The sequence below is a fragment of the Vigna unguiculata genome, chromosome 5 (assembly GCF_004118075.2).
Source record: "Vigna unguiculata cultivar IT97K-499-35 chromosome 5, ASM411807v1, whole genome shotgun sequence".
NCBI lineage: Eukaryota > Viridiplantae > Streptophyta > Magnoliopsida > Fabales > Fabaceae > Vigna > Vigna unguiculata.
The window spans coordinates 23,126,541-23,152,814 of NC_040283.1; the positions used below are offsets into that span (position 1 = coordinate 23,126,541).

The following is a 26,274-nucleotide window of genomic DNA, read 5'->3' on the forward strand; positions in this document are numbered from 1 at the left end:
GTACAAAGAAAAGAACATAATAAACTGGAAAATTTCCAAGTTATCTATCACCATGATTACATCATCCCATACCAACAAAAAGTTGGCCCCCGAGCCCATTTTAAAATATATTTCTTCAAAACCTTTGCCCTAAAACGGAATCCAATACCATGCAAACTATGAAAATAAGTATTGGAATTGTGGTTATGTTATAAACCCTAAAATCTGACCCACCACACTTCATCTCTACACTGCATATTTGAAAAGTACAATACGGTATCGATGAGTTTACCCATGAGTATTTGAAGTAAAAAAGTTTATTTCGGATTGTTCAAATTGACCTATTGAACAAAAGTAAAGTTGCCAACTCTACAAATTTGAAGAAGATATTTTATAAAGACCATTATATATTCACCACAATTTCATATACCGAATTTTTTTGCATTCTAAAAAACATTGTAGTATAGTTTCTTCCTTTAAATTAATTAATAAAATTTACTCCAACAAATAAAGATTTATACACCGTGCATATTTCTCAGATATTAACAAATAAATTATTATTTTTTTATTTCGTTCTTTAATTCTTTTGAACCTGTTCTGGTTTTAGTAACCTGGTTCTTATACTTTAAATTAACATTAAGATTCAACTTAGATTCAACTTATGTTTTTAAACTATTCTTCACTAGAGCTGTTTATATATCAAGGACAATAACTGCGAAAATATAGAATTAAGGATAAATATTTTTTAATCTTAAACTTTTGTGAAATAAAAATTTATTCCTATCTCAAATTTTGATACGGTCATCAAACTTTAAAATTGAATAGTTTTCTTAACTCAATTGTAGTAATGTGTGAAATGGTGTTTCATGCAAATATTTAAATTATTTATACTTTTTAATATATTTCAGTTTAAATGTCCGCCTAAGACTTTATTTAAATGTAAAAAAAAATATATCTATTAAATTTTAAATTGAAAATTAAAATATTTCAAAATTTAAGATAAATAAAATCTCCAATTTTGTATCAAGAGGGATTACAAACATATTATTTAACCCTAAAAGTGAATAGGTTTTAGTACATGCGTTCACACCCAGCCCTAGGTCCTTGGCCGAATTATCTTTCAATAAACTTAAAAGCTCGTTATATATATATATATATATATATATATATATATATATATATATATATATATATATATATATATATCACCCACTTGAAAAAAAATATATATTTTTTAATGAGTTTAGTGAAATATTTGGACCATTTTTTTCATACAAACTTTTACAATAAAAGAATAAGAAAGTAAATGAACTCTTGGTAACAAATTTAGTTTAAGAACAAATCCAAATAAAGATGTAAATAAATGATAGGGAACTTGTATCTTAACATTAATGTCTTCCTTTACAGCTAATTTCATGAGGAATTTAATGTTATTTTCTTATACTGAAATTGACGGTCTCGTTGAAAATGAAGAGGCATTAGGTTTTAGGGTTGCATGTTACATGTTTTAACTTTTAGAATACTAAAATATTTCTGTAAATTATATAAGTCAACTTTTACACATTAATTTATGTACGACTAATACTATACTTTTTTTCATATTTTTCTTTTCTATATGTACTTTGGAAAAAAATTGTTCATGATATATATCCTTAATTTTTTGCTATCTAAACTAATATATATATATATATATATATATATATATATATATATATATATATATATATATATATATATATATATATATATATCCTGAAAACATCAAACCAATCAACAAAATGTGATCTCAATTTAGTAACTCTAAACTAATATGACCAGTATTGTTTATCGGGGCAACCAAACACTTCAATACATTGAGTGGTACAACATGATACGCGGTTGCAACAACAGACCAACAACAAGAAGCAGATGTGATAGAGATATTTTGGATTATAACTCGATTAACACTATAACAAATAAAACTACACTATAAAGTTATGGTTTCTTTTGATAGATAATTCAAACCTAGGTTTTCCTATTAATTTTGTGATTTTAATCTTATTACTTAATTTCCTTTTGTAATTTTAGTTCAATTGACAATTTACAACTTTATTTATTTTTTATTTTATTCTAATTAAATCACTAAAAAAACTATAACATTATTTATGGATATTTCATAATGTCATTTCTATGAGTTAAGTAGAGTAGAACATCTGATTAATATATATATATATATATATATATATATATATATATATATATATATATATATATATATATATATATATATATATATATATATATATACACGAATGTGAAGGAATGAATAAGGTAGGATTTGTCAAGTCAAATCGTCTACTACCAATAATTCAATAGAAACTTGAATTAGCATTTATAAGAATATACATAAAGAAAAAAAATATTTCAATACAAAAAAAAATTGTTAATTAAAGCAATTATTTGGGGTATAAAATGGCGATTTTAACTGTCATATTTTGTACGTATGGCGGGTTCGGGTGCCGCCATATATTCTACCGTCACAATGAATAATATGGCGGTCTTGAGCAAAACGTCGCAACACTTGTCATTAAATGCACTGTACAAATAATGCCAGTTCTAACCGTCTTATTTTGTACGCAAATAATGACAGTCGAAATTGTCGTAATTTGTTTATTTTAAAAAGAAATCTAATGTGAAATATGACACTTAGAAATGTTATTTTTTGCACTTTATTGACGCGTTATACGGTGTTTCAACTACCATAATTTGAATGTGAAATCTTTTTTAATTCAATTTTTATTTAATCTTCTTTCCATAATCATTTAACTTGTTTTCCATTATTATTTAACCTGCTTTGCTTAAAATTAAGAACAAAATTAAAAACACAGACAATATTTTGATCATTAATATTTTCATTCATAATTCATATTAAAAAATTCAATGCTATGGAATAACAACCAAAAGATTGTATATTGAAAACAAAAGAAAAGGTCTTATAACTATGTTCCTATAGCTATGTTCCTATAGCTATATTTTCCTATAGCTATGTTCCTAACTACTATTTTCTGCACCGCTTGATCTTCTTATGCCAATAGGTGATGGATCACCACTTCCAACATCAGGTACTTGTAATAGAAAAAAAAAATGAAGTTATTCAAATTCATATGTGTATTATAATAAATTTATGTAATTTGTTAAATAAAATATTAAATTTTACCTGATTAACCGAGGGATGTACCAAACCAGCAGCCATAACAACAAAATGCTCAGGAACGTCATCTCTAGAAGGAATGTAGGCAACCAATATTTGCATTTGATTTTTGAGAGATGTGAGATCATTTTCCATTTTCATAAATTTTTCATCTGTATTTGTTGATGTTGCATTACATGAAGCAAAATTCATACCATTTAACCTTGTAGTGGATTGCTTAAATGCAAGAGTGGGACGAGCTCCATGTGACAATCCTCTGACCCGACCTAGATGCTCCTTACTAACTATGATACCAATCGGATCATTTGGAGATATATCTGATGCAATCTCTGGGTTATTCAACATTAGCTCATCTATTTTTTTCCTGCATTAAATTGGAAGTGAAAAAGACCACCAAACAAACAAATTATGACGACTTAAAATGATAAACCAACAACCCAACAATTAATCCACACTCAAATAAGCAAATTGAAAGTGATCATATAAGTTGAACTACTTGGGGAAGAGAAAGGTGTTTTTCTCATCAATTATCTTAAATTTTCTGAGAGTGCATAAGTGTTGTAATACTGGTAGCAGAGTAATCAAATCTGTCACCAAAAACTAATCTAAGAAAAGTGCCATGGACAATAGAACAAGTTTCAATACTGGCAGATTAGTCAATAAAACATGGACCAAGAAATTGGAGCATAATTCAACAAACAACCTCTATTTAATGCTCACAAACGAAATTGCTTAGAAAATTATTTATGTTGCCAATATTAGAAGTGAATACATAAGACACAAAACACATGAAATGATTCATGTGGATGAAACAAGCATGAGTGTATCAGGGACAATATCACATTTCTTCAACCTGTTGTATCATCATGAGTTTTGAAGATATTTGTACTTCCATCTTTTTACTTCTTGACCTTGTCATAGGCCCCTTGAATTGTCATTTCCTCTTCTAATTTGTCTTGTACGATTTCCATGGATAGTCCTCTATCACCAACTCCAAAGAGGGAAGCCTAAAATAGTCTAGAAGAGAGAACTAGTATAGGAAGAACCCCAAGACTAGTAAAGTGGCAAATGTGGTAGAATCTCATTACTAATCGCAAAATTGAAATACAAGTGGTGAAGGACATTATTATAGACCAGAAACCTTAAAGGTGTTTAGAAAAGGAGAGGAAAAAAAATTCAAGCTCAAATTATAAATTATAAATTGTAAATTGTAAATTGTAAATTGTCAATTATAAACAAAGTTGATCTATGGATAGAAGCCCCTCCAGCAAAGGTTTGAGATATATTAGCAATATCTAGGATCTTTCTAAACAATTTAGGTTTTGATTAACCAGCTCTAGTACCAATTGTTAAAACAGATATGTCTAATATACACAAACAAAAGGGGGATGAATTGGATTTTCAAGATTTTAATTTGTTAAGCAATTCTTGAAACAGTGTTCAATGTTTAACAAACACTCTAGCATATTAGGGAATGCGCATATAATGGATTATTTCAGAACCATCAAAGAAAACAGTAAAGATAAGAAAAGAAGAATCATCAATTTTATACTGATTTGATTTAAACTTGAATCTACGTCCAGTTTTCTTCTAAGCAACCTAAGCTTAGAAGATTTCCATTATTTCAATAAAGTTTCAAGAATTACAAGTGTTAAATAATACTATACTTTAATGAACCAAGAACTTGATACACTAATCAAGAATTATCTTCAATAACAATGCTTCACACAATTGCAATCAATTATGCACCTACACAGTGAATACACTATAAAGAAAGGAAATTCAAAGAATTAAAAGGAACGAGCACACCTACTTACGCAGAAGATATAGTCAATCCCTAGTGTCAAGCTTGAACTCCCTATATCACATCCATCTTGATGACTCCTTGAAGAACGTTTGAAGACCCAATAGATTGTTAACTTAAGAATGTGTTCTCTCCGATTTCAAAAGTAGTTTCGTATTTTCAAAATGAATCAAAGTTGGTTTATAAAGAAACCACTACTGTTAAGATTAATAGACTAGGGTAGTAATCTAATCCATTACCAACGTCATATTTTAAGTTTTGAGACTCCAATGAATAACTTAATGGATTAGATAAGTAGGCTAATCCATTATTGAGCTTTTCTTACTTTCAGTCTTATCTTTATCAATTGTGTTAACACTCACCATGATTAGATTGGTTGATCTAAAGGATTCTAAGCTTGGCTTACAGTGATTTTAAACATGCACCATTATTTTCTTCATGAATGATCAAACCTACTCCTAGTATCAATGCTAGACCACGTTCACTTGACTTGGACATCATCAAAAACTCCATATCAATAGGGTGGTACACTCCCCCTTTTAATAAAGTTAACCTTCCATGGGAATGAACTTTCTCTTACAAGATCATATATCCCAACCCCTAATGAGAATCATCACAATAAATCTCAAAAGGCTTATTTGTATTAGGGATTACTAAAACTGAGGCACTTGTCAATCTTCTCTTGAGTTCTTGAAAACTCTGGTCACATTTATACATCTACGCAAATAGTTGATCTTTGCAAGGAGTGTTACCATCTTAGAGAATCCTTCCATGAATCTCTTGTACAACATGCTAATTCCTTAAAACTTCTTATCTTAGTCACATTCTTAGGACACTCCCATTGAAGCAATACATCTACATTGGTTGGGTCCATTGATATCCCCTAAGCTTATATTGCATGTCCTAAGAAGTGTACTTTTCATCTAAAACTCACATTTGGATAGTTTAGCATATAAATGTTTCTTCTTAAATTGACCAATAATGTCTTAAGATGCTTTATACGCTCCTTTTGAGTTTTGGAGTAGATATTGATGTAGTCTATGAAGATCATGACAAACTTATTCAAGAAGGGTCTGAAGATCTTATTCATGTAGTCCATGAACATGGCTACTGCATTTTTAACTCCAAAGGGCATCACAACATACTCATAATGCCCATAATGTGATCTAAAAGTCGTCTTATGCACATCCTTATATTTCACAAGAATTTTATGGTAGCCAAACCTCAAATCTATCTTGGAGTACACCACTACTCCATGTAGTTGATACACCAAGTCATCTATCCTTGGTAGTGGATATTTGTTCATGATAGTTAGTTTATTCAACTTAATGTAATCCACATATAGTCTGAAGTTGTTATCCTTCTTTACTAACAATATTGGTGTCCCCCATGGGGATACACTTGGCCTGATGAATTTTTTCTCCAACAAATCTTCTATCTACTTTTTTAGTTCCACAAGCTCTAGAGGAGCCATTCTATATGGAATTGATAACATGGTCCTACTCCTAACACCAGATCAATGTAGAGCTCGTTCCCCTTTTGTAAGCAACCTAGTTACCTGTTTTGGGAATATGCCCATATATTCTTCAACAACAAGTATCTAACCTTGCCTTTTTTTCTTGCTCAACTTCCATATAAATCAAAACTTCAAAAGGCGATGTGTCATCCTTTAATTCTAAAAAAACCTTGATGTGCAAATAACATCTCTAACTCTTTAGAGTTTATAAAAAAACACTCTCTCCAGATCACAATCTATAAGAATGTGATTGACAAATAATCAATCCATTTCTAAGACTATATCCAAGTATTGTAGAAGTAAGAAGATCAAATTGATTTTCAATCTACTTCCTTCCATAACAAGAAGACACTCAGCACATACCGAAATTGTGGTTACTACATTAGAGGCTGGAGTCGGTACCGATAAACCATACTACAAATCTCTAACAAGCTTCAATGCTAGTGTCCAAAAACACAATAATACAACTACACCAGATACATATATATACTTCATGTAGATTAGATTAGACTAAAAACAACAAATAACTCAGTTATACTTCTCCTAGGTTATAGGTTCTCCATCACCTGCACCCTTGCCTCCACACGCCACAATAGCGATCATTGCAAAAAAAACGAACAACCAACAACAAGGAAGGGTAAGCTAATAAAAACTTTGAGTATACACAACATATAATTAACTTTTCACATAAAAGATCTGAAATAGCAATTATACTAATCGCATCTAACAGCCAAACTTGCATGCCTTACACAATGGCACACATCTACACATAGTAAATCACATGAAAAAACATGGACCGGATATAAAGCAAAAACTTTGACTAGCTTTGATAAAGGTATAGTGTTCTACAAAAGAACTAACCTCAAATCAAACATTCTATATGATTGATCAATGAATCGTGATTGATTGAATAATATTATTGCTTTAACGATTCAAATGCAGAATCAAGTTGTACAAAGTTTCCTTAACATGAAAATTGGAGTGTTGAAAAAAGCAAAATTTAAATCATGTTTGAGCTTAATAATTAAAGGAAAAAAAGATATTCTAAAGAGCATAAGCTAATCCAAAATTGAAGCCTTGAAGTATGATGTTGAAGATTTAAACTAAAGAATCAAATTAAACAATTTATCAATGAAGACAATCAACTCTCACTCTAAATATCTTCCTCTACATGAGTCCAATGCTTAGTAGAGTCAAGATAATCTCACTTCGAAATCTGACATCAATACACTCCACACATCATCCAATTGGTAGCATTCCCACCTTAGGAATCACTACACTCTCATTTCCAAATCATATATATCAAGCCAAAAAGAGTTTCAACTAAAATCAGAGTATATACATCCATGTTTAATTTAAATTCACATAAATGTCATTGTAAGGACCAAGGAAATAAGGTCTTTTGATGGAGGACTAGACAACGTGGAGTCGTTTGAGTGTTAGATGAGTGTGGGGTCAAGCGAGAAGGTGTCTTAAGGCTAGTAGACACATCTAGGTTAATGTGCAATTGTGTGGTGAGCATTACACATTGTGAAGTGTTAGGCACTAAGGGCGTTCGATGTTATGAGCATCAGACACTACAAGCAATAGTGGTAAAGACCCATTTTAGAGTTTAGCAAATATGGCGTTTTAGTGGTTAAGAAAACTCTAGGAAGATTTCATCTGGATATTAAGATAACAATGTTATCTAGATGTGAAGGTGCACTTCCAAGAGTTCAAGAAAAGAGGAGAAGCTCAATTGATGAAAGCAAAAACAAGAACACTATGAAAAATATAAAAGGCTGAATAGAAATATGCATAAGGAACCAAAAGAGAAGAAAAGATGAACAAAGATTGAGGATAGTAGAAGGGAGGGGAGCTCAAGATGAAGGCATACCACTTAAAGGAGCATTAAAGCTCACCAACCAAAGATTAGTGGTGTATGCAGCCACTTGAGAGCTATTCTCAACATAAGGCAAGATGAAGAAGACACTCCTAAGAAGATCCTCTAACAAAGGTGGTCAAATATAGTGTTTTATTTTAAAAAATATTCAACTATTATAATAGTCTGGGAGAGCCCCTTTCATAAGTGAAGGAAAGGGTCTCCTTGCAAAAATACAAAGTAGAAGGGTGCAACTACAAAAAGACAAACAAGTAAACTAGGTCGAAAGGCGGTGTCTTGAATTGGAGAGAACCCTAGCTTGGCCTACAAGCTACCTAGGTGGCGCCTTTCACCTACTAGATGGAGAAGGTTAACCTCCAACCCAAGTAGTGCTACACACCTCCAAGTTGGCACTAGCTTGTCCTACAAATCAAACAAACAAAAGAGTTAGCATATCAACTTAAGTCAAGTCAACTATGGTCAACAAAAGTCAACTTAAGAAAAGTCAACATAATGAAATAGAAAATAAAAATAAAGAAGAAGGGTTAGAGGCCTCTCTTCTAGTCATGCTTCTTGGAACTCTCCTTGGAAGGTCCTCTATTGCTTCATGGTGAATCATGAACTCATCATCTTCCCCTTCTTGAAAAGAATTTAATCACGAATTCTTAAACCCTACATCAAAATGAGAAAGATCAACCACATTAAAAGTGTGACTCATGTTATAGCTAGGTGGTAAATCTAATTCATAAGCATTATTGTTTGTTTTCCTAACTACTTGGAAAGGGTCATCCTTTGAGTAGGGAACCTTTTCTTTCTCAAATGGAGCCATACCCATCACCCTCTTTAAAGGTGACATCTTTCCTACCTTCATTGGCAAACATTTGGTATTGCGCAGCCTTCCTCTCTATATTGTTCCTAACTTGAGCATGCAAGTCTTGGATCATCTTGGCATTGTTAAACCCTATGTCGCACTAAGATATAGCAAACAATTCCAAAATTCCCCTAATATAGTATAGCAAAATTTTGTGTATCAAATCCAAGGTGCTTATTAAGTATAGTTTGTATGTTATTCTTGCAAACATGAGAATGCAATGGGGAAATTAAAATGTGAAATGAATGAATGAAATACTAAACTGCTCTAGATGTATGCTATGGAAATATTAAAAAATGCTACGGAAGATGCACGACTGTAAGCAACTAATCTAAACTATCTTCCTAAAATGAATTATACAACTAAATGTAGATGAAAATGAAAAATTTTGATCTATGCTTATGAACCTAAAACTAGCAGGATTTACTACCTTTAGAATGGAGCTCTACTATAGTGTTTTTATGCCGTACAATACTACCTAGATAAATACCTAAATGAATGCTTATGTAATTCTAAAATGGCTAGTAAGAATGGAATAAGTTGCGCAATTACAGAGAAGAATTGGAAACTGAAAACTGCTTATAGACTCCTAAAAGACAACAAAGCTAACATTACAACATTTTGGTGTAATTATCATGCAAATTTATAATGTTTATCTATGAATGAATATGCAGTGCATGAATTTCGAGCAAACAGGGCTATAGAATCCACTAGTGTGACTCACAAAAGGCAATGACAGTAGTGAAGCTTATTAGCCTAACCAAAAAACGCAAACTCGATTGGCACAATGCAGCTACACCACTATTATGCAAGCAAGCACAAGAACAAATAAGAAATATTAAGAAAAGTCAAGCAATGCATTAAAAATATGCCACTTGGATTTAAAACTTAAAACCAAACCTTGAACCAGTGTTGATTAATCAAGACAGAAAAAATAACAAGTCACACTAGTCTTAAAAGATGCAGTTAACGAAAATTATAGCCTAAAGCTGAATAAAATGCACAATTCAAAGAAACTATATCTAAAACAGCTAATCTGCACTAATCATGACCTGAAAATTAAACCAATATTAAAGTTATATTTTATACAGAGAAATTGAATCAAAAATGCAATATGATAGTGTAAATAAGATGCCAAAACTGAACTAGTGCAATGTAATGGACAATCCCAAAAATACTTATGATATGCCAAAACAGAAGACAATCTTGGAAAGGAAGCTAAAATGTAGAATCAAAATTACAAACAACCAATGAATGCATAGATTCTAACAAACATCATGCTACGCATGGTTACCTAAAAACTCTATGCAGAGAAGTAAAAATTCCTAAATTGGTATTAACTAGTTATGCGTGAAAACTGGAAATTGAAAGGAGTGTACAGCTAAATCAGAATTGAATTTGTTACTCTAGTGCAGATGCAAATGCAGTACTAACTACTCTGTAAATGCAACTCATGAGGGATATGTGATTCTAGATCTTACACCAATGGTGATAACCAGTTATATGTATTATGCAGTGAACTAAAGACACCTACCTAAACCACAAAATGCGCAGGGCACACTAATCTACAATTAGGTATCCAATATATGCAAGAAACTGAAAATTAAAATAAATGTAGTGAAGAAACTTGAAATCATGAATCTGATATAGATGCTGAATGCAATGCATGTGCAGTAAGAACTTGAAATCACAAAACAATAAGAATAGAGTTTAGGGCGGAATTTAAAGGAAACAAGATTAGAACTAAAAGAAAAATAGAACAAGAAAAGCACAAAACTATCAAGCAAAACTGAATATCAAAACCGAAAATGAATTTCTAAACTTAATTGGTTAATTCAATTAAAGTCTGTCTCAAAAAGACATTTTGGAACAAAATAGGCCCACTTTGAGGTCCTGTGGGTTTCTGATTAGAGACCAAAGTACTTACAGATTCTATTTCCAAATTTTCGGTTAAATTCAACAGCATAAGTTTGAATTAAGATTGAAACGGACAAGAACTAAGCCTAAGAATTTCAACTACCGAAACTAAAAAAAAAAAAAGAATACATGCCATAAGATACATAGTAAAAATCAGAATAATGAAAACAAGACCAAAGCACAATTGGGCAAGAAAGGAAATCAAAATATGATTAAAATTCAGACTATCATAAGAACTTAAACAGAAATTCACTAAAGCAGAAATCTAAAATGCAAGAGTACATGGAAGATTACTCAGAAGAAGAAGCTCTTGACTCTACTAGCTCTCCATCTATATTTAAGACTCTCTTCTGAAAAACAGAAAAAGAAAGAACTGAGACCTAATCCTATGCTTCCCAAAAGACGCCAATCTGAACCAGTTTCCAACCCCTTTTGTTCCGCACCAACACCCATCTGAATTAGCATGAGACCTTCAAGCACCATTGGTCATCTTCGTTCAACAACTAGGTTAACCTTCGAAGGAAAAATTGATTCAATTGGCCGCGGGCTCTCTCCTCAAGTGCAACTGTGCGTTTTGATTAAAGAGGAAAAGGTTCAAATACTTGACCAGCCTCTATGTAGGGATATTTCTGTAAATTCAGAAAATTCAAAGAGGGTTAAAGGTGTAAGAACAAAAACAAAAATAAACCTATCTAAACAAAAAAAACAATTCTATTTTATTCCTTATTTTTAAGTTTTATATTTAATTTGGTCCTCTAATTTTATTTGAAGTTTTAAAAAATTTCTAATTGTTTATTTATTCAATTCAATTCTCTAATTTTTTAAAAATGTTCAATTTACTCTTTTCAGTTAAATTAATATTAACATTGTATCGTTCCCGTATAGTGTCACGTATTATGTTATTGTCAATAACCGTGCTTATTTTTAATTTAGTTCCTTTATTTATAGTTTCGATTCATTTTGATCTCTTTTTTTTAGACTTAAATATGTTTTTGGTCCCTCAAGTTTCAGTGAATTTTGGAATTAGTCCCTCATCAAAACTTTATACCAATTTAGTTCTTCATATTTCAAAATGCGTGAATTTAGTCCTTTTAACCAAATTTTGTTAAGTTTATCTGACGTTTCAAGCATATTTCATGATAGTATTTAAGTTAACATTGAAGCAAAAATGTGTCAAACATTTCATGATAGTTTCTTGCATAGTATACAATTCTCGATATTGTCTCTCAACATGCTTTCTTATGTGAGGCTAAAAGAAATGTTCTTTTAATACTTCTAAAGTCTTATTGGTCCCAAAATGTCTCAACAAACCTTCCTCGTGTTCTTTTCTTATTAGTGAGACTCTTAAAGAACCTTTGGGTATGCAAAGCCTCTTACCTTTAAAAAAGGAGTCAATGTGTAAGTAGAAGTCTTTATTTGCCCCTAGGTGGCACTCACTATGAATGCATGAGAAATCTTCATCATTAGAATGCAAGTCCTAGTGTGATCAAAGTTAAGAAATTTAGTTTCAAGAAGAGTAATGAGGGAATGACACCTAGAGAAGACGTCAACCACTATGTTGGGAACAGTTCTATGAATTTTACCCACCTAGCATACCTCTTATTCAACTTGCCTTGACTTTTCAAAAACATTAGAGATTCATGATCACTGTGAATCACAAACTTCTTGTAAAGAAGGTAGTGTTGCCACATTTGTAAAGTTCTAACAAAAGCATAGAGTTCCTTGCCATAGATGGAGTGGTTGATGTGACTCCCATTGAGATTCTCACTAAAGTAGGCTATAAGGGTGTCCCTCTTGGAGAATCTCGACGTTACATAGATTTAATGCATCACATTCAACCTCAATATTTTTTGAGAAGTTAGGGAGGTATAGAAGTGATACATTGATCAATTTATATTTAAGAGTTGCAAAGGCCTTTGCTTAATCATCACCTCATTTCAAGTCCATGCCTTTCTTAACCAAATCATTTAAGGGGGCGATTATTGTGCTAAAGTTTGGCACAAACCTTTTATAGAAGCTAGTCAACCCATGAAAAGATCTAAACTCACTCACATTTTTTGGTTTTGGCCACTCCTTTATAGCCACCACTTTCTCTTGATCCACATGGCATTCACCTTGAACCCTAGGAAGATCACATGATCCATCCTAAAGATACATTTTTTCCCATTAGCGTACAATTGCTCCTTCCTTAGGGTCTTTGGTACACTCCTTAAATGATGCATATGTCCTTACCTAGGCAAGCTATATATGAGGATGTCATCAAAAGAGACCACTATAAAATTGCCTAAGTACTCACTAAGCACATGATGCATGAATCTCATGAAGGTACTAGGTGTATTGGTCAAGCCAAAAGCCATGACTAATAACTCATATAGTCCAAACTTAGTCTTGAAAGAGATTTTCCATTCATTTTCCTCTTTGATTCTAATTTGATTGTACCCACTCTTCAAGTCTAATTTGGAGAATATGGTGGCACCATGTAGCTAATCAAGCAAGTCATCTAGCCTAGAAATGACATGCCTACACTTCTCCTCTCTCTTTTAGATTTGCATTTTTGTTTGGTCCTCATTGACTTCTTTAGGTGTGAGAGGTAGGAGTGTGATATTTTTGCCTTCAAAGAGGAAGGTAAACTTGTTGGAGTAGCCATCATGAAAAGTGTGTTTATCATGCTATCATGGCCTCCCTAGCAAAGTGTGTGTAGCTCCTATAGGCACCATATCACATAACACCTTATCCTCATAATTTCCTATTGAGAAGTTGATGAGGACTTGTTTAGTAACCTTTATTTCTCATTCCTCACTAAGACATGATAGCTTATATGGATTGGCATGAGAGATGGTTTACAAGCAAAGCTTTTCCACAAGCCTTATGCTAGCCACATCCACACAACTTCCTCCATCTATTATACTGGAACATAACTTGTTATTGATAAGGCACCTTGTGTGGAAAATATTTTCTCTTTGAGAAGACTCAAGCTCTTTGGGAACTTAGCCTAGCATGAGCCTTATCACTATCAAGTCTCTTTCACTTGGTTTGATCTTATCCTTACTTGAAAAGGAGGAGGAAGAAGAAGTGTGAGAGGAAGACTTCTTTGGGGAAGAAGGAAAAAAATGCTCACCCTCTACTTCTCCTTTAGTTTTCATGGTCATAGTTCTTTTGGTAGGACAATTTGAAGCTAGGTGTCCATACCCTAAACATTTAAAGCATTTTATAGAGCTTGACCTTGCACTTTGAGAAGAATTAGGAGTGGTTTGGGAAGTCCTAGGCAAGTTGGTCCTAGTAGGTGGGTCCTTGGAGCTCTTGGAAGGATTTTTATCATGTTTTCTTTCCTTTCCCTTCCAACTACTATTGTAGTAGTAATTGTATTAGCTACTCCTTTTGGCCTTACTTATCTTTTTAAATTGTGTTTCAACTTTGAGAGCCAAGTGTAAAACCTTTTCAAGAGAGGAATATTCATACAATTCTAATACATCTTGAATTTCCCTCCTAAGCCCACTTACAAACCTAGCTACCTTTTATTCTATATTTTCAAATTGCAAGTCCATTTTAAGTAGTAAAGACTAAATCAACTTGGCAAAGACTAATCAAACATTCCTTTACCAAAGAATACTAGGTCTAATTAATGATGGAATTAATTTCCATACACATCAAACACTTAAGTCATGCAAGCTAGAATCATAATGTACCATATTTTTTGAATTTTTTAGTTTAATAGAGAAAAAGAGCTCTCGTGATAGTCCTCAATCATCTTGACTTTTTACTTCTTCGATTAGAAAAATTTTTGTATTTGGGATTCTAGCTTAGCCCAAGTTAAAGAAAGGTGCCTAAGATTTATGAAATATAGTGTAATGGCAAACTAAGGTATCAACCCAAGGAAAGACAATAAATTTTGAGTGCATATGATTGTGCTAATGTGATCTAAATGGAGGAAAAATCTAATATACTACTTCTAAACTAACTAAAATTTACTAAGAATGAAGTGGAAAATGATGAATGCATGCAAATGCAAAATTAGACAGTGAAAAGTCTAAAATAATTATTCAACACATCAAATTCGAGGTTTATTATGATTTATCACATAATGGGGTTAAGTGTGTGTTGATGTAGGTGAAAAGGGTGATGGCTTATTGATGGAAGAGGGCCAAGGAACTCTTCAATGAATAGTATAATTGGTGCCAATGATGGAACATGACCCAAAGGATGGATCATGACCCAAAGGATGAAACATGACCTAAATGAAGGAACAAAATTTGGTGCCAATGGTGGAACATGACCCAAAGGATGGATCATGACCCAAAGGATGAAACATGACCTAAATGAAGGAACAAAATTTGGTGTAAAATGATGGAAGAACTAAAAGCTCTGGTCTAATTATGGAAACCTACTTCACAAAGTTGAAGGAGACTCCATGAAAATGATGCGCTTGGATGCGGAAGCATGAAATGATAAAGGAAATGTAGTTTGGAGAGCGGTTTGGGTGTGTTTCTTGAAGGAGGTTGGGCCAACCATCTAGGAAAAGGTCTAAGAGAAGTCAAGAAGACAATATATCCTAGTGAACTTAGAACAAATAAGAGTTATAAATTTTACAGAAATTCTATTTATTATTTCCAAGTTGACTTATGAAGCTTGAGTTATTCTTATTTATATAATGGAAGAATTAACCTAAGTGAAAGAGAGTACGATGAATTTAAAAAATTGAAAAAGCTTTAAGAACCTTTTACAATAATGAAGATGCATGCACCTTTCACGATGCCTTGGCCTCCAAGCAATGTTCTAATGCAAAAACTTATTTTCATTTTTACAAAACTAAGAGAAGGAACAACAAGCTAATAAACTATTCTTCACAAGAGTAGAGTTCTTTGAATTCCTTTTCCATTCTCCTAGTCATGAGCTTGAGCTTGTTAAGTAATATTTGCCTTAAAATAGTGGAGCCATTATCTTTATGGAGCTTAGTTTAAGGAGTTTAGCGATGACAAAATTTGAGGTATCTGTTGGACCAAAGGGAGTTGAACATGAGGTAGAGAAGATGAATAGAGTTCCTTAAAGACTATGACTTCGAGTTGTTATACCATTCTAGAAAGGCCAATTTTGTGGCAAACACTTTCACTAGAAAGAGGGGGCAAGTTGTTGGTTTGATGTGAAAAAGTTTGAGTTGGTGGAAAAGTTTAGAGATTCAAACCTAGGCGTGGAGTTGTAGAGTAGTCATATTAGTTATAGCCATCTAACTAAAACTAATGAGTTCCTTAAAATAGTTAAGCAAAGGTGGATGAATGATCCTAGTTTGAGACGTACTAAAGAGATGTTGGGTATTGATCAAGCTAGATAATCCAAGTTGTGGAGTGACGAAGTTATGCATTTCAAAGAAAGAGTTTGTGTGCCTGTTGATGATGAGTTGAGAAGGATGATCCTAGAAAATGGACATAAGAGTCATTGTAGCATGCGTCTATGCATCTTTAAGATGTATAAGAATTTGAAGGAATTTTTTTGGTGGTCAAGGATGAAGAAAGATGTGATAGAATTTGTGACCAATTACTATTACAAGAAAAATAACTTTTAGACAATAATGAAAATTTTCGATTTAAAGCTGAAAAATTTCGGTCTGAAGCTGAAAAATTGTTGCCTTAGTTAAGTAATGAATTGGTAACAAATTTGTAAGCATGGTCTATGTGTCATAGGCTATACATTAGACAATGATTTTTTCTGTTTAGGTCACAAAATTTAAAATTATGGCCTAGAGTAGATAAAAGAGAATAATGAAAAACTAAACAACAATAAAAAAACCGTTGCGTGAAACATGACAATTTACAACATACAAAATTGTTGTCTAAATATTACAATAAACAATAATAGAAAAACATTTAAATAAATTTTACGATATCATTTTAAATTTTATACATACATTTAGGCGACCTTATTTGAAATAATATATTAATTTTATTTTAAAGATATTAACTAAAATAAATTCTATTAACATAGTACATATAAAATAAGATAAAAAAATTAAAATCATTAATTAAAACACTTCTAATATATATAGTAGAAATTAAAGTTAATACATATATTTTAAAATCACATTTTAATATTTCTACACTCTCATAATTAAAAATAATTACAACTGAAAACTCTTATCTTCTCCAGAATAAAGAAAATACAAATAATTCAGCCATCACTCATTCTATGTCTCATCAAGAATTTTCTTTCTAGATCCTTCGGCAAGCCCACCTAATAATTAAAGGAAAGAAAAGTACATTAGACACTCACTAACAAGAGTAAAATGAACCTTAAAACAATAAAGCCTACCGTCAATTATACACATGTATAATATGAGGAATAAAAAAGAAAGTGATTAGAAGAGAAATCTATTACTGGTAGGTTTGGACCAATTATAATTCTGATTAAAAAAGAGATCTAATTCAACTTTACAGAATGACCGTTTAAGATAAGTTTGCACCAATATATATATATATATATATATATATATATATATATATATATATATATATATATATATATATATATATAATTTGACCATTTTCATCATAAAGAAAAAGTATTCTTCCTATTACTACTACTATTTATACGTTCTACACAAGGTTCCTGCCTAGACAAATAGATCTACTATCCGAATGGCCCACATATTCCCATTTTTTTTTAAGGCTGGGTTTTATAAGAATCAAGTATGCGGCCCGATGTCTTCATATCTATAAATAGTTTAATATTGTTCCTGTAGAGAACAAACAAGATAAGTTAGGCACAAACGTCACCTTACCCATGTAGTCTGCTATCTTCTCAGTTGGCCTATTCCCGATTGGTACATGTCTGCTTGGACCCCGGAGGGGTTACCTGCAGAAGGGACTTCGAAGCTCAAGTGAGTCAAAACTCTCAAAAAGTCAAATCAAGTGATTAATGGAGTAATGAATGCGTACCTTTAATTACTGGGGTCCACGTGTATTTATAGAGTATTAACTATGTCTGGTTATGCCATGGGCCGGGCCTTAGCTTGGGCCCTAGTTTGGGCTGTAAGTGGGCCTGACCCTAACCCAGGTCCTTAGATTGATTACTGTGGGCTCATTGAACATAAGGGGGGGGGGTTTGCTAAGCGTATTAAGGTAGTCAGCCTAAACCGACTACTTCCCTTAACGGTTTGTGTTGCTCATATACTGTCTTAGGCAAGTTATTCCTCTGGATGTTTATGTTATCAGTTCAGGCCGGCTAGACTTAGATCAGCCCAGCCTAGGCCGGTTACTTGAATGTTTTGGTGTATAGGTATGGTGATCGTTTTATTATTATTTTGTTAAGTTGGCTTGGTGTGGTACACCAGTCTCCTAGCCTTGACCGACATAGGTGTTGGTCAAGGGTGATATGTGTTAATATGCTAGTGGGACCGGCTAGGTGTGGTACAAATATCAAAATAAATTGCTATAACAATCATAGTTGTAAACAAATTCTTTAAAAGAAAATGTAATTAAAAGAAGTGTCACACTAGAATAATATCTCAGCGCAGTCTCGGAGTTTAAAAGTAACTCCCTACAACTAACCAAAACGCGTAACGGTGCCAAAAGAAACAGTTACAAAATATTCTACGGAAATCAAATTGAAATGTAAAGGACAAATGCTACATGGGCCCTGGCCCTAAAAGAAAGATCATGAATCAAGAATCCAGCCCAGGCGGGCTATGCAGCGGAGTTGCCATTCCCCTGTTGACCGCGAGAACCTCTCGCTTATGCTCACATCAATAAATTGATGATCATCGCAAAAGAGAAGAACCACACACACAAGACAATCAAACAAGCAAAGGGTAAGCTAGAGCCAAAACCATTTCATTAATGAAATCAGATACATATTCATAGTCCATTATACATACATCACACAAACATGTTACGACCTTCCAAGTAATACACTAAGACTCGACTGAACTCATCCGGATACATATAACCTGGTCGGATTCAGCGGATGCTTGCACTTGTGGTGGATACCGTTGCTCACCCCCGAGCTGCTCACCCCCGAGCTATGTGTTACATATGTTACAATGAATCAATTTCCCTCACCATAAAGTTAGCCCTTAATGAATTTCAGGCCTCCTACTACTCTCACCACAAGAGTCAGTCCGCTCTAGGTGAGACTAGCTGACTCCTTAGAGTGTCAGGATGCAACCTTACCTTGAATCCTTACCCAGTTATACATATGGGGCACCACCATGGACACCCACTAATAGGGCCCATGGAATTACGTCCTGACCACTGAAGCACACCCTGAGACCCCACCTAGAGATCTCAAGGATTTACGCACTGACACGGACCAAGCATATCAGTCAATAAATTAATCATTTCCATGGACACGACTCTCATGCCAATCTTCATAACCAAATTTCCTCATTCACATTTCATGCAGAATACCATTCCAGCTCATCCATCCCTAACCATAAATATAGCATTGCACCTCATGCAAATACCGTGCCATTTTGATACGAACCATCTCATGTTTATTATATATCAAGCATTATTCAAAAATCCATTGTTCATAACTCATACACCCTCCCACTCATGCATACTCATTTCCCTCATGCCATCATATAATAGTACAATCAAATACAGGTCAAACACCCAAGAACAAGAAGAACACCAATCTGAAACGAATTCTCGCCCAGCTCCTCGCTCAGGCTGAAGGGCCTCGCCCAGGCTAGAGAGACTCTCGCTCAGGCGAGCTCCCTTCGCCTAGGCAAGAGCTCAAGAATCTGGAACAGTGGCCTTTTCACGTTCTCGCTTAGGCGAGACACTCCTTGCCTGAGCAAGACGCTCGCTTGCTCAAAACTAAGCGGGTCGCCTGAGCGACTCTTCACGCGAGAAGGCCTGGGCGAGCCTCTACTCACCTCGCCTAGGCGAGACAAGCTCGCTTGGGCGAGATTATTAGTCGTCGCCACTGTCCTGTAGCAGTTGTATTTTTACACACCAACGATAACACAAACCATTCCATGTATCCACAACAACATACCAGTTCAAGAATCATGAAAATACAAACAAAACAAACCGCAATCGCATTAAACAAAAGGGTTCTAGCTTCCCTTACCTGGAAGTAGCTAGAAAGTGCGCGACTCTAACTAGCGGAGCACGACAGCTCAAAGAGTGGACTTGCGAACTGAACAAGACAGTGGAATAGAGTTAGGAACTAAGCTCACGGTGAAACCCTACTGTAAAACAAATATATGCTCAGGGAGGAAAAGTGTGAGTTGAGGGATAACTTACGTGGAGCAAGAAGGGGTTGAACAAGCTTGGAGATAACTAAGGTCTAAACCCTAGCGGAAAGTCGCGGCTACTCTAAGGGACAATGATGTTGTTTTCTGTAAAGTGAAGGAAGTGATGTGTTAGGGCAGACTTAGAGGTCTGGTTTCCCCTTTCTGAGCCAGCCCTTAGGCCCAATTCACAAAGGCAGCCCTTACAATTTAGGGCAGAAAAGAATAAAAAAATTTTAATGGGCCTTATAAATGGCATCTTAACAAAAGGTTTTTTTTTTTACAAACTTTAACAAATTATCAATTTGGATAAAACAATATTATTTTATTTTAATTAAAAAATAAAAATTAATCTATTTTAATTTTATTTATAAAAACTTTGTGAAGTTTGTCAAATGTTTTCTTCAAAAGATAATTTTTCTTCCTTAAACCGGTGTTGTAAGAATAGGTATGTTTTTAAAGTAACAAAGTAAATGATGGCTGTATACGTTTATGTATTTAGAAGAGGTATTGATTAAGGGTAGTGACCCATATTTTTTATGTTTGATTATTTATTTATTTATTTATTTTATTTTATTTTATGTTATTTTATCTCACAGATAATAAAAAGCTAATTAGGTTTCTCACAACTTTCTACTTAAGTAGTATAGTAAAAGCATTAAAAAGAAATATTAGCGGTTTTAATTTTTACACAATGTAATAATTACTTCTATGCGATAATGAGTATGTGTATATAGAAAAGAATAATACTGAAAAAGGGACTATTAAGTGCTTGAATTATGCATTGAACCAGAACCGAACCTGTACAAAACTACTAGGGAGGGGAATTCATTCCAATATTATTACACATATGTTTTATTTTTTTAATTATTATTATGCAATCAAAGTTTGGAGAAGTTAGGAAGTGGCAATAGATAAGTTACCTGACTGGTGTCTTTACTAGTAAAGATGTCTTGGCGCAGAGCACCACTTTACAATGTTCATACAATGTAAATAAACAAAAATAGTAACTTCCTGAAACAGATTATACCAGTGAAAATTTTACCAAAAGAGAATTTTGGAACATGAACAAATCTTCTACATATGAAAATATGATAAATAGTGAAAGAAAAAAAAACACATTGTCTAGCTCACTGGAAAGTTGGATCCAGATCTCATGGAAACAACCATAATATTCTTCTAGTAGCTACAATGAATATTGCAAAAAATTGCCCTAAAAAGAAACCATAAATGATATAATGATCGGTTAGACAAGCGAGATCAAAGTAAGAATTTTCCAGAGCTTTGACGATAGAGGACGAAAAAGGAAGTGCAAATGCTTCCCCAAACAATTTCAACAAAGAAATTCTGTCAAATTTTGTCACTACAACTACTTTATTCAAACAACATATATTATACACAAGGTCAGCACCAATAATTGTTTTATGGAAAATGATATAATGACAACATTTTTTTTATAACTTCTCTCACTATCTGACGTGGCATTGTTTTTTTAATTTTTTATTTACTTTTTGTATAATTTCGCATTGGATGCTTGAGAACGAGAGAGAAAGGGAGGTTGATTCGTGACAGAAGTGGGTGAAGAGCAAGAAGAAAGAGGAGTGGAAGTCATGAGAGAAGTGGAGAGCAATTTTTTCTTTCTCCATCCCAGGTTTGTTTTTCCTCCTTCTCCCAAGTTTTTTCTTCCTCCATCTCCGAAGTGTCTTCTTCGTCCATCCCCCTAAGTTTCTTCTTCCTTCATTCTCCAAGTTTGTTGTTCCTCCGTTTTTGAAGTTATTTTCCGATGGGGTTTGTCATTTCCCCCTTGGTGGAGCAGAAAAAGTTTTGGGTTTACCCACTGCAACAATGTTTTTTGTATTCGTTGATGTTTGTGAAAAGGAGGCATTTTTGTTTCCCTTTTTGGAGAAAATATGATAAAGTGTGAATTTTTTTGTAACAGTGTTGTTCAAGAGCGGAAGCGGAATGTTAGTTGTAGAAAATAATCACTCTGAAGTGGAAACTGCTGGATTGGTGTTTTTCGTTCTGCTGTTGTCTACATTGGTGAAGAGATAAGCAAAGTCATTCTTGAACCCAACCCATTAGTGGGAGGTATGGCAGTGAAAACAAATTTAACGTAATATAAATGTATTATTGTTATTGGAATGGATTTATTGAATTGGAATTCATTTATTGGGATATTGGTTTGAAAGGTTGAGTTGCTATAGGAAGTCAGATTGGTTTGAATGTATGTAATGTGGGATTGAAAATTTATGCTAACTTGTTATTATATAAGTGCACCAGTGCAGGAAGGGGATTTGGCAGCGGTTGTTTTTAATATTCTGCACCGGTTCGGGAACCGAAGCATATTGGGGCGAGGCCAAAAGAGCATAGCTTTTGGCCTCGGTTAAGAACCGAAGCCATAGAGGCCCTTTCTGCCTCGGTTCAATGGAACCAGAGGCCATAGAGCCCAGCCTTTTGGCCTCGGTTTTCGTTCCACCCGAGGCCATATGGGTTTTTTTTTTTAAATTCGATACCCTTTGGCCTCGGTTTTCGCTGCAGCCGAGGCCATATGGGCTTTTTTTTTTTAAAATTTGATACCCTTGATGTTGCAAATAGTGGAACGAGACTGCTGCACCTCCTAAGCTTATCCTTCGTTGTTGCGCCAACACGGAATCCTGTTACCAACTCTTCAACAGCTGCATTGAACCAAATTATAAAAATCAAAACCTTTTAAAGCATAGACACAACCACTCAAACAGTTTGCGTCATCGACGCTTCCGGCCACCTAGGTTTCAACCTCGTCCAGCGACTCCTCCATCGAGGCTACACTGTTCATGCCTCTATCCAAAAATATGGTAATCGATCATTTCTTTAACTCTTCATGCCACGCTTCCTCCTTCCCTTCAATTTCAATTTCGATTTCAATTTCAATTTCCTTTCCGATCGTGTCTCAGGCGACGAAGACCTATTCAATGGGATTTCCACAGACTCTAATAAGCTTAAGATTTTTCGATCTGACCCATTCGATTACCATAGCATAATCGAGGCACTCCGAGGCTGCTCTGGCTTGTTCTACACGTTCGAACCTCCCCATGACCTATAGAACAAAACTAAAAACACTTAGCATATCCATTGGTACAACCATGGTGAAGTTGCCTGAATCACTTTTGACTAGCCCTACACCAGCACACAAGATTGAACATGAAGAATAGAAGGTGTGTTTTGCTTGCTTCAAATGTATAAAAATGCAAAACAAATCAACAGACACAAATGTGAGAAGAATTATGAATAGTGAAGATAATAACTTAACCAAACAGATAAAATAACAGAGAAAGAAGAGAAGTACAGAACAGACCCTTGGAGAGAAGAGAATGGCGAGGGTGGACCAAGGAGTAAGGGACCTGAACGGGGAAGGAACGTTGAACGAAGACGAGAAGCTGAACGAAGTCGTCGATGTGAGAAGAGGCTTTCGAGAGATCGATGAGAGGACCGAACCACCTAAATGCTGAAGCCATCTTCTATCGCGCAACAGAGGGCGCGACGAAGGGCGCGACGTACGCGCGAAAGAGGGCGCAACCAGAGGCAGCGTGACGGTGGCGCGCAGGAGGCCGCAATGGAGGAGCGACAGTGGCGCGACGGAGGCCACAACGAGGGCTGGACGGTGGCGCGACGGTGGCTGCTTCCTTTTCGAGGGTGGCGCGACGGTGGCTGCCTCCTTTTCGCCTACTGTTCGGTGGCGGAGCAAGACCGGCGACCCTAACTTCGTGGATGGAGGCGTAATCGGCGATGGAGAGGGCGAATCCTGACGGAGGGCACGGTGGTGGCGGAGAGCTTCGCGAGAGAGAAGATGGTGAACAATGATGGGTTCGTGCGATTTGGAAACCTAAATAAAGGATATGGCCTCGGTTCTGTAAACACCCGAGGCACAAAGAAGGATAGGCCTCGGTTCTTAGCCACCCGAGGCCAAATCATTTGTCATAGGCCTCGGTCCTTTGTCACCTGAGGCCAAAGCATGCACTGTCAGTGGCAGTTTTGTAAATCTGGGGGCCACAGATGGGTTATAGGCTTCGGTTGGTTGTGAACCGAAGCATAAAACCGGTTATATGCTTTAATGGAGGAGCGACAGTGGCGCGACGGAGGCCACAACGAGGGCTGGACGGTGGCGCGACGGTGGCTGCTTCCTTTTCGAGGGTGGCGCGACGGTGGCTGCCTCCTTTTCGCCTACTGTTCGGTGGCGGAGCAAGACCGGCGACCCTAACTTCGTGGATGGAGGCGTAATCGGCGATGGAGAGGGCGAATCCTGACGGAGGGCACGGTGGTGGCGGAGAGCTTCGCGAGAGAGAAGATGGTGAACAATGATGGGTTCGCGCGATTTGGAAACCTAAATAAAGGATATGGCCTCGGTTCTGTAAACACCCGAGGCACAAAGAAGGATAGGCCTCGGTTCTTAGCCACCCGAGGCCAAATCATTTGTCATAGGCCTCGGTCCTTTGTCACCTGAGGCCAAAGCATGCACTGTCAGTGGCAGTTTTGTAAATCTGGGGGCCACAGATGGGTTATAGGCTTCGGTTGGTTGTGAACCGAAGCATAAAACCGGTTATATGCTTTGGTTGTGTTGTGACCCGAGGCAAAATGCTGAAGAAAATTTCAAAAATGCCACCGCCTCCTTATAGACTTCGGTCCCGCAGTAACCGAGGGCTATAAGGCGAGTTAAAAACCCCATTCTGCACTAGTGGTGCTAAGCCAAGGTATTACTTTTGCACACACGTTGTCAAGTTTGCACTAATGAGTTGGAATTGAATATTTATATTGTTTGCACAATAGGGCTGGTATTCACTTTAATACTTGAGCATAAATCACTTTCATTTGATTGAGTTTTGGTAGGTTGGGAAACAAAAAATTTTGGTAACCTGTTAGATGTTAAGTTGTAAGTGGGGTTATTGTTTTTGCATATATGATGTCAACTTTAGTTCAGTTGGGGATGGGTTATATGGACTGTGAATTGTTAATGAGTTTTCATGGTATATTTATAGGGTTCGCAAATGACAACTGTTACTCACTTTATTAGTTAGATTGGTTTCAATTTATGTTAAGTGGGAAAAAAAGATTTGGTAAGTTGTTAATTTTTAAGTGCTAAGCCATGCTTTTATTTTTGCACATATGATGTCCAATGTGGTTGCATTTGTGGATGGGTGATATGGATTGTGAATTGTTAATGAATGGGGATTGTATATGTATAGTGTCCGCACATCACAGCTAATATTCACTTGATACGTACACCATGTGTTACTTTGATTGGTTTAAAATAATTTGATGTTGTTAAAAATGATTTGCTAACCTCTTAGTTTCTAAGTGCTAATCCAGGGTATTGTTTTTGCACATATGACAGGACATGATAGCAGTTGTTTACATAAGCGATAATGTATTGGCTGATTATAGTCACAACAGTGAATGCGGTGGTCAGAAGAAGCATGAGGTTAAGGTGTGAACACTTAATTTTTTTTATTATTCATTAATTTATAGAATGACATTTCATAAGTTTTGTTGATAAATATGTGTAGACTTTTAGACATTGTTGTCGGACGAAGTACATTGCTTCCTTAAATAAAAATTTAATTGGAGAACAAAGGTCCGTAATTGAAGGGACACCATTTGGATGGTTCAACATGTTGAAAGGAAGTCTAAAAATTAGTAGGAAACTTCTTAGTTCCTTAATTAGTTTGTGGGTTGAAAGGAATGGGGGTTTAATAAGTAATAAAGTTGTTTATTTATCTTTATTGGATGTTTGTTTGGGACTGGGATTACGGGTTGATGGTGACAATATTAACTTAGATGAGGTTTGTGTGGAGAGTGAGTGTAAGAAATTATTAAATAACAAAAGTGTTGATGTTGAGATGTTATATGATTTTCTAGCAAGATGTAGGGATG

The 26,274-nt window shown here is 34.9% G+C and overlaps 1 long non-coding RNA gene across 2 annotated transcripts; it reads right to left on the reverse strand.

Annotated features, from left to right (window-relative positions):
- Positions 1-8,486: 8,486 nt before the first annotated feature.
- On the reverse strand, positions 8,487-11,716 carry LOC114183249. 2 transcript variants are annotated; one of them, XR_003604319.1, is made up of 2 exons: positions 11,433-11,716; positions 8,487-9,022 (listed from the first exon to the last, which is right to left on the reverse strand). It is a non-coding gene; the product is annotated as an uncharacterized LOC114183249 (long non-coding RNA). The 2 variants fall into 2 exon arrangements; XR_003604318.1 differs by having other exon boundaries at positions 9,216-11,716.
- Between the last annotated feature and the right edge of the window lie 14,558 nt (positions 11,717-26,274).